Source organism: Cnephaeus nilssonii (assembly GCF_951640355.1).
Source record: "Cnephaeus nilssonii genome assembly, chromosome: 8".
NCBI classification, from domain to species: domain Eukaryota; kingdom Metazoa; phylum Chordata; class Mammalia; order Chiroptera; family Vespertilionidae; genus Cnephaeus; species Cnephaeus nilssonii.
Genome location: NC_137079.1, coordinates 41,224,988 through 41,240,815, shown reverse-complemented (window position 1 = coordinate 41,240,815; position 15,828 = coordinate 41,224,988). Strand labels below are relative to the sequence as shown.

The 15,828-nt window shown below is 42.6% G+C and overlaps 1 pseudogene across 1 annotated transcript; it reads left to right on the top strand.

Moving 5' to 3' along the window:
- The first annotated feature begins 14,447 nt into the window (after positions 1-14,447).
- On the top strand, positions 14,448-15,401 carry LOC307104550 (E3 ubiquitin-protein ligase RING2-like; annotated as a pseudogene). The gene has a single exon. The product of its transcript is annotated as an E3 ubiquitin-protein ligase RING2-like (transcript).
- The last annotated feature ends 427 nt before the right edge of the window (positions 15,402-15,828 follow it).

The following is a 15,828-nucleotide window of genomic DNA, read 5'->3' as shown; positions in this document are numbered from 1 at the left end:
CAAGGAAAAGTACAGGGTGCAGAGTATGATAGGAAGAAATCAGGGAAATAAGATTCATTACATAATGCAAATAGGGTGAGCACCCAGTGGCTTCAGTGTAGGCTTTCTAGCAAACCATCAGAGACAATATGTCCACTCCTCGTCATTGAAAAACCCTTTCTGGGTAAGACTTTCTATCCAGCCTTGCCAAGCAGTTGGGATTGTCCTGGGCTGTGTGACAGATGGCCTAGAATGGGGCATTTGGGACCAGTGGGTGACGGGAGGGAATATTGCTATTAAGTCACAATTCAGTTGACAGTGAAGAAGAATGTGCCAAGTTATGGGTAGCCCATTTAGAAGCTTGGCCCCAACCCCTAAAGGCAGTTCCCCTCTTGTTTACCTGGAAACCTCCTAGGGGGGCAGGTAGCCTTTGCTTATGTTTGTCCCAGCTGCACAGGCTGCTGCTTAATCACTGAAATTTTGGCTCCCATATTTTCTCATACACATCTCCTCTTGGCCTCAGCTGACACCTTTCACGTAGTTTTAAACATTTAGCCATCGAAATAAAGCCCCCTTTGGACAGAAGATAAGGAAAGAATATGTAGAGGGTTATGACCTTGTTGCATTTTGATTTAAAAAAATATTTAAAGTTTATTATTAAAGGGTCAGAAAAGATAGTTCTATTTTCAGAAAAATAAACTCCACCAATGTTTTTAGTGCTCTTGAGTTGGGTCTCATGGAAAAAGTTACTACTGTAAATGATCACTAAGCTCGTATTGTAGCTGGTTTTCAGGAAGAAAGTAAAGTTATAAAATAGCAACACAACTGTGGAGGCTTCATAATGGGTTGAAGTAATAAGTAATTGTTTCTCTAGAGAACAATGAGTAGCCTGGGTAGTGAAGGATCCTGAGGAGGAACAGAGGTTGTATTTGAGAACACTAATTTCTGATTCACAATAGGGATCACTTCTTTCTCCCCTCCTGCAAAAGAAACTCTAGGTCTCTGTCACCAGAGATACTGAGTCAGAGGCTCTGTGCTGGCCTTCAGGGATCCCCTCACCCCAAAGTGAAGTGCTTCCCTAAACTGCCCAATGTCAATGCAATGAGCATCTTCAAAACGTCATCCGAGGCCTGCGACGCTGGAGGGATGCCAGCAGCGCCTGTTCCCTCCTGGCATGTGACACCAATCACCATCCCTTACAGCCCCAACTCCCTCCCCACCTGATGAGACCCTGGACCCACAGGCTTTCTGCTGTTTTGAAAACTGTTGCCTCAACTCGCAGGTAAGGGACTGCTTTTCTTTGTCTCTGCTTCTGCTTTACTGTGCTAGGAGAGTTTGCTTCACACCTGGACCTGTTTTCATTGCAAACACCCTATTTTGGCCTTTATCTGAGCTATTGAGAGTGGATTACATTATTTCTAAGCAGTGACTTAGGGATGTTCCAAAGGCCTCCTCTGACTGGTATGTGGTAGAGAGTACTGGTGACAGCTCAATGAAATAATTTAATCAGAGTGCTGGGGGGAGGGGGCCTGGAGGGGCGGGGAGGGAGGACATGGGTTGTAGGTGTTACTGTGGCAGCTCATCCAGGCCCTGGGGACCAATCCATATTGATGTTTCTCTCTCATCAGTGTTTCGATCCCCCACTCCCTATCTCTCTAAAATCAATTTTTAAAAAACTTACCATCTTGCCCTAGCCGGTTTGGTTCAGTGGATAGAGAGTAGGCCTGTGGACTGAGAGTTCCCAGGTTCAATTCCAGTCAAGGGCACATGCCCAGGTTGTGAACTCAATCCCTAATAGGGGGGCGTGCAGGAGGCAGCTGATCAATGATTCTCGCTCATCACTATTTCTATCTCTTTTCCCCTCTCACTTCCGCTCTGAAATCAATAAAAAATATTTTTTAAAAATACTTACCATCTTGCTGAAACCGGTTTGGCTCAGTGGATAGAGCGTCGGCCTGTGGACTGAAAGGTCCCAGGTTCGATTCCAGTCAAGGGCATGTACCTTGGTTGCGGGCACATCCCCAGTAGGGGGTGTGCAGGAGGCAGCTGATCGATGTTTCTCTCTCATCGTTGTTTCTAACTCTCTATCCCTCTCCCTTCCTCTCTGTAAAAAATCAATAAAATATATTTTTAAAAAATACTTACCATCTTAACCATAAGGTCACAGTTTGGTAGTGTGAAGTAGTACATTCACATTGTTGTGCAGCAACATCTAAGCATGGGGTACTTGGATTAGAGCTGCCTTCCACACTAGAGTTTTCAACTCTCTTCAGGGCCTATGTGGAACAGGTGCTCGCTAAATTGATTGAGTGGAAGGGAGAGTGGAAAATAGAAGACTGAATTAAAAAAATGAATAAATGCACGTTATTTTCATATGGAGAGAAGCATGTATTAGAAAAAGCATAGAATTTGAAGTCAGACCCATGTGGATTTGAACTGCACATGTATTCTTTACTAAGTGTGTGCATTGGAAATTGTACTTGGCATTGTGGTTTTTCTACCTCAGTGGAAAATGGGAAATGCCTACTTTGCAGGGTTGCTCTGAGAATTCAGTGAGGTCAGGAATGCAAAGGCCTGGGAAACAAGCTGTCCCAGAGACAGCTTATGCCTTACGAAACCACAGCGAGCCTGCTTCCAATACTGTTTACAAATAGCTTACAAGACCTGCAAGTTGACACTCAACAATGTCTATTAAATTATTTTATTGTTACTAATTTATGCTGTGGATATCTTAAAGTCTAAGAAACATTAGACAGCTAAAAAAGGTTTTGCTCTTTTACCTTAAAATGTATGTGAAATGTCATTTTAATTATACATTTTAAAGATTCATCATCCCTGAGTTTTGCTAATCCTATATAATAAAAAGCTAATATGCAAATAGACCAAACAATTGAACAACCAGTCGCTACGATGTGCGCTGACCACCATTGGGCGTTGGCCACAGTGGGATGGTGGAGCAGGTGAGCGGGGGTGCCAGACCAAGGCAGGGCGCCAGTCACTATCATCGGGGCAAGCCTCTGGTGGTTACTGAACATTCTTTGCTCCCATGCGCCACGGTCCCGCCCAGCACTCGCACCTGCTGCCAGTGCCCGGTGCCGGTCCCGATCACTCAGTGACATCAGCAGGTGCAAGCGGTGGCTGCCGGCCCCAATCGCCCCTGAGGGCTTCTCCGCCTCCCCCTGCTCCTGAGGGGTGATCAGGGCAGCAGCCGCCGCTCTCACCCGTTAACAGCGCCGGCCCTGCTCGCACCTGCTGCTGGCGTGGACCCCAATCGCTCCACGCCATCAGTAGGTGTGAGCGGGGCTGGGGCCATCAGCGCGTGGGAGCAGAGGTGGCAGGAGTAGGGCTGCTGGCAGACAGGGGACCAGGGGTGTGGCGGGAGGGGCTGGGCGGGGCACAGAGGATGGGTCAAGACCTGCCCCTGTGCCTACTGCAGCCTCGAAGCCCACAGTTCCTTTCAAGGTGCACGAATTCGTGCACTGGGCCCCTAGTATGAGTAATAGCCACCGCACAAAATGAGTATGTAGAAGATAATATTACCATTTTTTACTAATTGAGGCTACCAGACGTTTGCATTATGAGCACCTTGTGTATGGTTTTTATGCTTATTTGGGGGTGGTATTTTCGGTTATTTAAAATGTTGTCTCTGGAGAAAAGTGTGAGAACCTTGAGGGGGCAGCAGAGAAACATCACAGCTTAAAAAGTTAAAAGGACAGTGGCTGAGCTTCATCATTTGGGGGACTAACTTATACTGAAGCTGTTTCTAAAGATTATACCAGTTATTTAGAAATACCTCAACACTGAGGCCTTCTCTCCGGTCGTCAGGTGTACAATGTGGCTGCCATTCCCTGGTGCTGGTCAGGATTATACTTTTATCTTCCCGTGGTCAACTTTCAGAGCATAAATAGGCAAGAAATGCATGTTATAACAATGAACAATTAGAGCCTTTGGGGTAAAAAGATAGAAAATAATTCCCAAGTGGAATGATTCTCTCCTGGCTTAATTATTAATGTGTTTGCATTTTCTTTACTGACATGCCTCTATTATTGGGACAAATAATCTAATTAACAACATAAATGTAGTAAGTAAGGCTTGAGGCCTGAGCTATTGTTTATGTAAAATTACTTTGAAAATTTTTCACTTTGGAGGATTTTCTTAAAAACCCATCCTTTCTATACACAGCAAAGGAAACCATCAACAAAATAAAAAGCCTACTGAGTGGAAGAAGATATTCACCAATGATACATTTAATAAGAGGTAATATCCAAAATGTATAAAGAACTCATAAAACTCAACACACACAAAAAAATAAACAATCCAATTTAAAAATGGGCAGAGGACCTTTATAGATATTTCTCCAAAGAGGACGTACAGATGGCCAATAGACATATGAAAAGATGCTCAATGTCACTAATCATCAGAAAAATACAAACAAGTGTTGGCAAAAATATGGAGGAAAAAAAACCTTCGTGTACTCTTGGTAGGAATGCAGCCACTGTGGAAAACAGTATGGAGGTTTCTCAAAAAATCAAAAATTGCCTTACCTGGTTTGGCTCAGTGGATAGAGCGTCAGCCTGCAGACTGAAGAGTCCCAGGTTCGATTCTGGTCAAGGGCACATGCCTGGGTTGTGGGCTGGATCCCCAGTGGGAGGTATGTAGGAGGCAGCCTATAGATGATTTTTCTCTCATCACTAGTGTTTCTATCTCTCTCTCCCTCTCCCTTCCTCTCTCAAATCAATAAAAATCTATTTTTAAAAAAATTAAAAATGGGACTGCCTTATGACCCAGCAATTCCACTTTATGGGTATATACATGAAGAAACCCAAACCACTAATATGAAAGAACATATGTACCACCTATGTTCATTGCAGCATTACTTACAATAGCCAATATATGGATGCAACCCAGGTGCTCATCAATAAACAAGTGGATAAAGAAGATGTGGAACATATATATGATGGAATATTACTCAGCCATAAAATAAAAAAAGGATGAAATTTACTATCGGGACAGCACAAATGGACCTAGAGGGTATTATGCTAAGTGAAGTAAGTCAGTCAGAGAAAGACATATACCATATGATTACACTTATATGTGGAATATAAAGAACAAAATTAATAAAATTGAAACAGACTTATAGATGCAGAGAATAGACTGATGGTTGCCAGAAGGCTTAGGGGACTGGGTGAAAGGGTGAAGGGTTTAAGAAGTACAAATTGGCCCTAACCGGTTTGGCTCAGTGGATAGAGCGTTGGCCTCCGGACTCAAGGATCCCAGGTTCGATTCCGGTCAAGGGCATGTACCTTGGTTGTGAGCACATCCCCAGTAGGGGTGTGCAGGAGGCAGCTGATTGATGTTTCTCTCTCATCAATGTTTCTAACTCTCTCTCCCTCTCCCTTCCTCTCTGTAAAAAAAATCAATAAAATATATATATATATATATATAAAGAAATACAAATTGGTGGTTACAAAATAGCCACAGGGATGTAAAGTGCAGCATTGGGAATATAGTGAGTAATCCTATTTAATAAAAGGGTAATATGCAAATTGACCATCACTCCAACACACAAGATGGCTGCTCCCATGTGGTCAAAGATGGCCACCCCCATGTAGACACAAGATGGCCACCACAAGATGGCTAGCAGAGGAGGGCAGTTGGGAGGGACAAGGCCTGCAAGGGAGGGCAGTTGGGGGCGACTAGGCCTGCAGGGGAGGGCAGTTGGGGGGGACTCAGGCCTGCAGGGGAGGGCAGTTGGGGGCAACCAGGCCAGCAGGGGAAGGAAGTTGGGGGTGACCAGGCCGGCAGGGGAGGGCAGTTAGGGGTGACCAGGCTGGCAAGGGAGGGAAGTTAGGGGTGACTGGGTCAGCAGGGGAGGGCAGTTGGGGGCAACCAGGCCTGCAAGGGAGGACAGTTAGGGGCAACCAGGCCCGCAGGGGAGGGCAGTTGGGGGCAACCAGGCCTGCAGGGGAGGGTGGTTAGGGGTGACCAGGCCAGCAGGGGAAGGCAGTTAGGGGCAATTGGGCTGGCAGGGGAGCAGTTAGGTGTCTATCAGGCTGGCAGGGGAGTGGTTAGGGGCAATCAGGCAGGCAGGCAGGCGAGCAGTTGGGAGCCAGCAGTCCTGGATTGTGAGAGGGATGTCCCAGATTGGAGAGGGTGCAGGCTGGTCTGAGGGACACACACACCACCACCACCACCACCACCACCACCACCCCCGTGCATGAATTTCATGCACCGGGCCTCTAGTATTATAATAACTATGTATGGTGCCAGGTTATGGCGGGGGGTGGGGGGGTGGGGAGCACTTTGTAAGGTATTTTATTTTCTAACCTTAATGCTGTACACCTGAAACTAATACAAAATAATATTGAATGTAAATTATAATTGAAAAATATTTTCTGTACATCTAGTGCCTAATAATTATTTGACCTTCAATAAGTGTGGGAAAGAATTCATTGCTATATTATATCTAGCATTATTTTTAAAGCAATGTTTAGATCCCAAGTAAGCAAATGACTAAAAAGAATGTGGAGAAACCATGAGAGTTTTGTGATCAAAATAATAACATAGTAAGATTAAGAGAATAAGTGAGGATAAATATTAGAAAATATGAAAAACAACTTGTTACCCTAAAATACAGTTTAAGCTATCTCTATGTATTTACATTGCTGAAAGGAAATAATATGGTGACTACTTTTTACATTGTTATAAATTTGGCATATGCCTCTGAAGAAAATGATAGCCTTTATATATGATACAAAGACATAATTTGGGCATAATACTGGATTTTTAAATGGTCTTAATCCTCCCACACTAAGCAGTCAACATGAACACTCAATTTCTTTTTTTTTAAATATATTTTATTGATTTTTTTACAGAGAGGAAGGGAGAGGGATAGAGAGCTAGAAACATTGATGAGAGAGAAACATCGATCAGCCGCCTCCTGCACACCCCCCACTGGGGATGTGCCCGCAACCAAGGCACATGCCCTTGACCGGAATCGAACCCGGGACCCTTCAGTCCGCAGGCCAATGCTCTATCCACTGAGCCAAACCAGCCAGGGTGAACACTCAATTTCTTAATTTCTGTGTATGATCAGGGTTTGTGTGAACTACAGTATAATATGGATAATGATGTTGAACATGTTGTCATGTGCTATTTGCCATGTGTATCTCCTGCTTGGTGAAATATTTGGTTATATCTTTGACCTATTTTACAACTGGATTGTTGCTAATCTGTTTGGGGGTTTTTGCTGTCAAGTTTGGAAAGTTCTTTATATATTGTATAAGATCTTTGTCAGATAAATGATTTGCTAATATTGTTCCCAGTTGGTAGCTTATCTTTTCATTCTCATAAGAGTGTCTTTTGCAGCACAAAATAGGACAGGATCTGTATGCTGAAAATCACATGTTGATGAAATAAATCAGGTAATATCTAAATAAATAAAGAGATATAATGGACTTATGGAATGGAAGACTCAATATAGTGAAATGTCAATTTTCTCCAAATTGGTATGTAGAGTCAACACAGGTCCTATCAAAATCTCAGCAAATTTTTTTGTAGATATAGACAATCTGATTCAAAAATATACAATCTAATTCTAAAATGTTGGGTTCCTATCACTGGCAGTGGAATGGCAAACTAGAATAGCCAAAACAATTTTGACAAAGAAGAATTAAGTGGAAGGAAATACTCTGCCTGATGTTAAGACTTACTATCTAGCTATAGCAACCAAGACAGCTGGTATTGGAGGAGGAACAGACACATAGATTAATGGAAGAAAAAAGGGAGTCCAGAAATAGATCGGTGCAAAAATTCATTCAAAAACGGATATGAATTTAAATGCAAAATGTAAAACTATGTTTCCTTGTCAAAGAAAACATAGGAAAAACTCTTTAGGACTAGGGCTAGGCAAAGAGTTCTTAGACATGATATCAAAAGCATAAACCATAGAAAACAATGATAATAAATTGGATGTCATCAAAATATTTGTGTCCATCTCCTTTTGAGGATCCATTCTTCCTCCAACCTCCCTCTCTAGATAAGGGAGCTGCCATTTTCTTACATGATCCCATCTCTATGGTTAGAAGGGATGGGACACCTGACCCAAGCCAGGCCAACTGCAATACCTAGTCATCTGGTCATGAGAATTGGTGGAGCAAGCCGGACAATCAGAATACACGTGGGCTTTTTCTACCGGTGCCCTGGAGGAAGCAAGTCCCCTTTTTTCTCTAAATATGGGATGGAGAGTAGGAGCCCAAGAGGCTACATGAGACAGCAGGTGTACAATGGAAAACCATGCAAAGAAACTATGCCAAGGAGAGCAGAGTCACTGATCAGTCTTACATGTTCTTACTTCTAGGTGCTAGCCCTGGCTGATCCCATCCCTTCCCCAGAGCCCAAGGGAGGAATATCCCGCAACCTGTAACCCATGCACAATACACTGTTGGGGAATCTCTGCCATAGCCAGCAAGTCCCCCTTCTTTCTATCGCTGTTTGGGTTGGGTGCCTGTCGCTTTCAATGAAAGGAATTCTGACTACTTCAGTTTGTGGACTCAGGACTATTTGACTTGAAAGGCTGTGTTTTTTACACCATGAGACACACTGCCTCCAGCACGGGGTGCCCTCAGCTTGATGAAGTATCCTAGAGAAACTTTTTCCTTGTCTTGGAAATTCACTCTTTTGGGGAGGATCATCATCTCTACGTCTAACTTGGTTTCCACTACCTTTTCAACTACAATGGATGTTCCTGTTGGTAAAGACTAGAAATTTAGCTAACTATTGCTGATTATCTACATATGCCAGTGAGCATGCATTCTCATGTTTTTTCATATAATGCTCAAGTATTTCATGATGTCATAATTTCTGTATTTCCCAACGAGGACGCTGAGGAGTGTAAGGAATTGGCCCAAAGCCGAAGGTAATTTTCATCCCATGGACACTCCTATGTTCCCTGTCAGCACTGCCCTTGAGGAGCTCCAAGTGCCTTTTATTTTTTTAATGAAAAAAAAAATCCTATTGGAACATTCGTATTACTGGTGGGAATGCAAAATGGTTCTACCACTGTGGAAAGCACTTCGCTGGTTCCTCAAAAATTAAACATAGACCCAGTCTCCAGAACTGTGAGAAATAAATTTCTGTTGTTTATAAACAAAAGATTAAAAAATTAAAATTATTCCACTCCTAGGCATGTACCCAAAAGAATTGAAAGAAAGGTACTCAAACAAATACAAGTACATGGATGGTCATAGAAACATCCCAACTGTCCCTCAATAGATGAATGGATAAACCAATTTGGTATATCTATACAATGGAATATTACTCAGCCATGATAAGGAATGAAGTATTGATACATGCTACAATATGGATGAACCTCAAGAACATGCTAAGTGAAATGAAAGAACTCAGACACAAAAGTTCACATGCTGTATGATTCCATTTATAGGAAATATCTAGAATAGGTAAATCCTTAGAGACAAAATGTAGTATGGTGGGTTTCAGGGGTTGCAGGGAGAGGAGGAATATCCAGATTTTTATTTTTGAATGATGGAAATATTTGGGAAATAGGTAGAAGTATGGTTGCATAGCATTGTCAATGCACTAAATACCACCAAAATTTTCCTTTATTTTTATATTATGTGAACTTCACCTGAATAAAAATTTTAAAATTCTCATGAACACATACATATCATTGCACTGAAATGTATGAAATGCATAAAGTCATTGTATACTGTGATGGTTAATTTTACGTATCTACTTGACTGGGCTAAGGGATGCCCAGACAGCTAGTAAAACATTACTTCTGGGTGTTTCTGTGAGGGTGTTTCTGGAAAAGATTAGCATTTGAATCCATAGACTGAGCAAAAAAGATTGCCCTCAGCAATTAGGGTGGGCATCATCCAATTTCCTGAGGGCCTGAATAAAACGAAAAAGCAAAGGAAGACAAATTTACTTCCTGCTTGAGCTGGGACATCCATCTTCTCCTTCCCTGAGACATTGGTGCTCCTGGTTCTGAGCCTTAGGACTCAGACTGAATTCTACCACCAGCTTTCCTGGTTCTCCAGTTCACAGATGGTAGTTTGTGGCCCCAGCCTCCATAATCCCGTGTCTTTCTCGTGTGTGTGTGTGTGTGTGTGTGTGTGTGTGTGTGTGTGTGTGTGTTCTCCCTAGAGAACCATTTTAGTTTGGCTTCTCTTCTTTTCTCTCCTCCCTGTATCTTCATATCATGTCTTCCTCAGAGAAACTCAACTTAACACTGTGTTTCCCTACAAATATGTCATTTATGCATAGACATATACAAGGGTTTTTAGTTGTCTTATAAAATGGGATCATACTATACATGCCTTCTAGATCTTGCTTTTTTTTTTCTTTTCACCAGAAATTCCTACTGAAATAGATCCAAGTACTGGTATAACTCTAATTTGTTTATTTTTAATGACTGTGAATTGGTGTTCTAGCAAAAACTGAAAGAAGACCCTAGTTCAGTCTATAATGTTTGCTATATGTTACTTTGTTCTCCCTTCTCATTTCCTTAAAAATCCTCTAATTCTGTCCTTCATCTATTGATAATCCAAGATCAATGAGTCAGGTACTTTTAAATTGTTTTTCCAATTGTGCCGACGGACATAACCATATTATTTCACCCAGGCCGTCTTGGGACCAGTGGCGTGCATTTTTAAGAAGGCCAAGGTCGAGGAGCAGTTTGTAACTGTTAGGAGCAAAGTTAACTTGTCCACATTGGTACTGAACCCAAAGCCTAGGCCTCATTACTGCCATGCGTGAACCATGGAGACAGCCAGTGATGAAGGTAATTAGCTGTGTAGACAGACTCTCTTCCCATGAGTCCTTAATGACCTGAACAATCTTTTGAAGCAAATAAAACAAGCTCAGATTGTTTTTCTGCATTAAAATGGAATTGTTTTTCTCAGCTTCCTCCAAAATAAGATTTCTTAAAGTATTTTTTTTTATTGATTGCAGAGAGGAAGGGAGAGGGAGAAAGATATAGAAACATCAATGATGCGAGAGAATCATTGATTAGCTGCCTTCTGCATGCTCCACACTGGGATCAAGCCCACAACCAGGCATGTGCCCTGACTTGGAATAGAACCATGACCTCCTGGTTCATAAATCAACACGACCGCTGGGCCACACTGGCCAGGCCAAAATAAGATTTAATAATAAGAGTTAGTAGTTTCAGAGGTTAATTGCACAGGTGAAAAAAGGGAAGAAATATCTCTTATTTTGTTCATCCAACTTGCTGACATCTGAAGCTATTTTCAATTGTTGTTTGTAGGCAAGGGAGAAGGCACTTAAATTTATGGAGCATATCCAGCATAGCAGGTTGCCAACGCAATGTTCTTCCCAATGTTCTTTGTCCCAGGAAAGTGTCAGCCATTGTTATTGCTTCGCAGAATGAATGAGTGGTCTTCACTAATGAAGATTAAGCCATGGGCTGGGTAAGTTTGTAATCCTTGAGGGTGAGATAAAAATGAGATATGGTGCTAGGCTGAGACTTGCAAAGTCACAGTGGCCTCAGACATTCCCACACGCCTCTCCTAGTAGATGCAAAACATGATCTTGCTGTTTATCAAAGGAAGGAAAGCAACTACAATTTTATAGCAGGGACGTTCCAGATTTGGTGCACTTGAAAGTTATACAATGCAAGTGGGGCTCTTTAAGAAAAAGAATACACAAATATATTGCTTTTGCACATTTTACAAAAATTGATGGCCATTGCTAGGGGCCTCAGAAGGAGCTTATACTAATAAGGAAACCTGAAGCTTATATTCCATTTGATCCATCCCTGCTTTTGAGGACCTACTATGTGCTAGAAATTTTCACATGTGTTCTCTCATGTAACCCTCCCAACAATTTCATGAGGTTGGTGTTCTTACATCCATGCTTTCAGCATAGTAGGAAAAGTAACCACTTTTTTTATTGCTTATATCTTTCTGTATTATTTGAAGTTTCTATATATTACATATTTTTTTTATCATAAACAACAGTGAAGTCATTTTCATTTTGGAAAAATATGAGAAAGAAGGAAATATAACCACAGGTTTGTGTAGGTTTTAATGCCATTTTACCATCATGTGGCTGAAAGCCTGGCACACAGTAGGTCCTCAGTAATATTTGTCATCTATTTAAACAGATAAATCCTGCTTAAAAGGCTACATTCTTTACATACCTAAGTTGTCTGTAAAGGGCTCAATGCCAGGCTAAGGGAACGGAAAGACCACCTTATGGATAATGAGTCTATATCAAGCAAAGGCTACGATTCCAGAAAAATCAGTATGGCTCTTTGATCCCAAATTATCAACATCCTCTCCTTCACTATTATCATCTCTGCAAAAATAAGCTGTGTCCTTATGTCTGTTGAGACTTGATATTTTGTTAATAAGAGGTAACATTATTTTATCTCATAACTAGGGGCCCGGTGCACGAAGATTCGTGCATGGGGGGGCGGAGGGGTACCTCAGCCCGACCTGCACCCTCTCCAGTCTGGGAGCCCTCAGGGGAGCCCTCTCCAATCCGGGAGTTTCTGTCTGTCTTTGCAATCATATGAGCTAATTGTCTGAGACCCCAACCCAGTTTGGTTTGTTGCTCACAGAATAATGGAGGCTTTTTTTTTTCTTTGCTTCATTGGTGGAGATTTCCTGGAAGTTTTAGGATATCTTCCCTTTAATTTTTCCTCGACACTCTGATTTTACTTGTGTCTCTCACCTTTGCTTTCCCTCCATCCCCCATCACAACAGTAACTTGCTCCAGGCTCACTTTGCTCTAGAGTCTAGGAGATCTGTCTGCCACCAGAACTACTATTCCCAGAATTCCTGGTGCTCTCCGCACTCTTGGTTTCCCCTTCCTGCTCTATCTCTGTCCCACGGCCTCCTGCTCTGCCAAGTCCTCCAAGCCGCCAGCTCTCCCTCTCTGCTCTCCATCTGGTGGCTTGGGGAGCCAAGTTCCCCAAGCCACTCCACTCTCCACCGGCTCTCCCGCTCTGCTCTCTGCCTGGCGCCTGTGTATCCAAATTAACTCGCCATATTTGTTGGGTTGATTTGCATACTCACTCCTGATTGGCTAGTGAGTGTAGCAGAGTTATGGTCAATTTACATGTTTCTCTTTTATTATATAGGATTGGAATTAAGGTTTTACCATTCGTCTGGGATTTTAACATGAATCCCTCCCTCTTACTGCAGCTGATTCTTAAGAACCATTTGTGGAGAAGGTAGTGTTCTGAGGGTGCAGTAGGCTCTCAGAGAACTGACTTCTGGGCAAAAGTAGGCACCATCTCCACCAGAATCAATAAAATCTGATGGTGCCATGACGAGGAAAGATGTAATAAGTTCCGGGGAGGGAGTCCCTATGTGCACCACAGGGACTGGGCTTGTTTTCCCTAGTTCTTGATGGCAAGGCTCAGGCCAGTGGGTGAAAGTTGTAAAAGCCCAGGTGGGGTCTATCAAAGGAAAAGGTTACCAGTAAATAGAATGTATCCACAGAGGAACGGGTACTGTATGGAGACCTGAGCTTTTCATCACCATTAATGTTCAACCTAAGGCTGACGAAGTGATATTATAGGGACTTGAACAAGGCATTCACATTTTAAGGCTCTCAGTTTTAAGAATTAATTATTAATTCTGTGGAGCTGAGAATTTGGGCTAGCTAGAAAAGTATTTACACACTACATTCTTCATTCTGCAAAATATTTTGGTTGTCCTGTCACATAACCCATATGTTCTTACCAATACAAAGATCTCCTAGAAACTTTTACATTTGTCATGGGAAGGCTTTATTTAGGGTAGCCTAGAAAATAATACACTTCATTTTCTTTCTCTCTTTTTTTAAATATATTTTTTATTGTTTTCAGAGATAGGAAAGGAGAGGGAGAGAGAGATAGAAACATCAGTGATGAAGAGAGAATCATTGATCAGTTGCCTCCTGCATATACCCCCACTGGCATGTGCCCTGACCAGAATCGAACTGTGACCTCCTGGTTCACAGGTGGATACTCAACCACTGAGCCATGCTGGCCAGGCTACACTTCATTTTCAATTTGTGAATACAAGAGGGAGTTGAGAGAAGCTATCTGCTTGAATGCATTTGTTTGTATAGTCTTACTCCTACACAGAAGACTATAGTTTTATAGATAACCAAAGATAAATTAGAAAATCTAGGTAAGGGGGAGGCTGCTGGGGGTGGGGTCAGGTGGCCAGAAATGGGCTGCAGCTGGGGGACCTCCAGGCCAGCACCTGGCTGAGGTCATGCACCCAGCAGGTCCCTGTCCCACGGTTCCACCCCTTCCTCGCTCTGCTTGCTCCTTCCTTCCCCCCCTCTCCCCGCGGTCTGTCATGAATATTGAGCATCCCATGTTGTATTTCCTGAGCTCCACTGCCAAAGGTGGGAGGGTAGGGGTGCTTGTATCTGAGTCTGGCTCCAGCGCTGCCAGCCGAGTCCTCCGCTGGGCGGGAGTCGCAATGTCTCAGGCTGTGCAGAAGAATGGAACTAAACCATTAAGCAAAACATGGGAACTCGGTTTATATGAATTACAAGGAACACCTCAGGAAGCAATAACGGATGGCTTGGAAATTGTGGCTTCACCTGGAAGTCTACGCAGTGAATTAATGTCCCAGTTTGTTGGGATATGTTGAAGAACACCCTGACTACAAAGGAGTGCTTACGTCGTTTCTGCCAGACTGCGTTATCACTGCCCTCAGCAGTGGCAACAAAGAATGTCCTACGTGTCGGAAAAAGCGAGTTTCCAAAAGATCACTAAGGCCCTAACTTCGATGCACTCATCATCAGAATTTGTCCAGGATGAGTGTGAAGCTCCTCAAGAGAGAGTATGAACCAGGAGAAACAAGCACAACAGAGAGCAAGCGCTGGGTCACAGCATCGAGGAGGGACTGAAGTACAGGCCACGAACAGACGACAGGGAGCCAGGAAGCGACAGATCGAAGGCGGTAGCGGGGCCAGAGACAATGGTGACAGTTCTCACTGTAGCAACGCGTCCACACACAGCCAGCAGGAAGCAGGACCCAGTAACAAATGGACTAAAACACCAGATTCTGGGCAACAATGGCAACTAATCCAGTCATGGATGGTGCTGGGGAAATTGAGTTAGTATTTAGGGCTCCTCCCACACTTACGGGAAAAGATGACAGTGCACAGACAAGGTACATAAAGACTTCAGGTAATGCCACTGTTGATCATTTTCCAAGTATCTGGCTGTGAGGTTAGCTTTAGAACTTCAAAGCAAAGAAGAACGAAACCAGGTGAACCTTGATACAGCCAGTGAGAAGCACCATACCACCTGTACAGCAACAGCCGGTGGGCAGTTCCCTGTATTAAATGGCCCTTTTTCTTTGGAATTGGTCAGTGAGAAATGCTGGAAAGTGAACAAACCAATGGAACTTTTTATGTACCCATGAAGGAGCCTTTACTAAAGCCATTTCAGAGAATGCACTGTTTTTATAGCCTTTTTTTATTATTAAAAATGTATCATTACTTTTGTGCACAGAATCTTGGATATGTTGGTCAGTTTTCTTCCTGAGCCAGACTTATTTACACTATTAGAATCTTTTCCCCTTAATTTAAGATTTCCTTTTTGGAAGGGATTACAATTATTCAGAACTTTTTATTTCCTTTTAAAAAATATATCTAATTTGTATGTCTTGACAAAGTATGGTTCCATTTGGAGCACCATTTGATCCAGGAATTTTCCATAGTTCTATATTCTTAAGATTTAGTTGGCCATCTTTTCCCCTCCCCTCAATAGTTTAGGGCTTACAAAGTGTTAAATATGTATTTTGACTTTTTTTCTTTGGAATCTTTTATATTAACTAGGGCCCAGTGCAC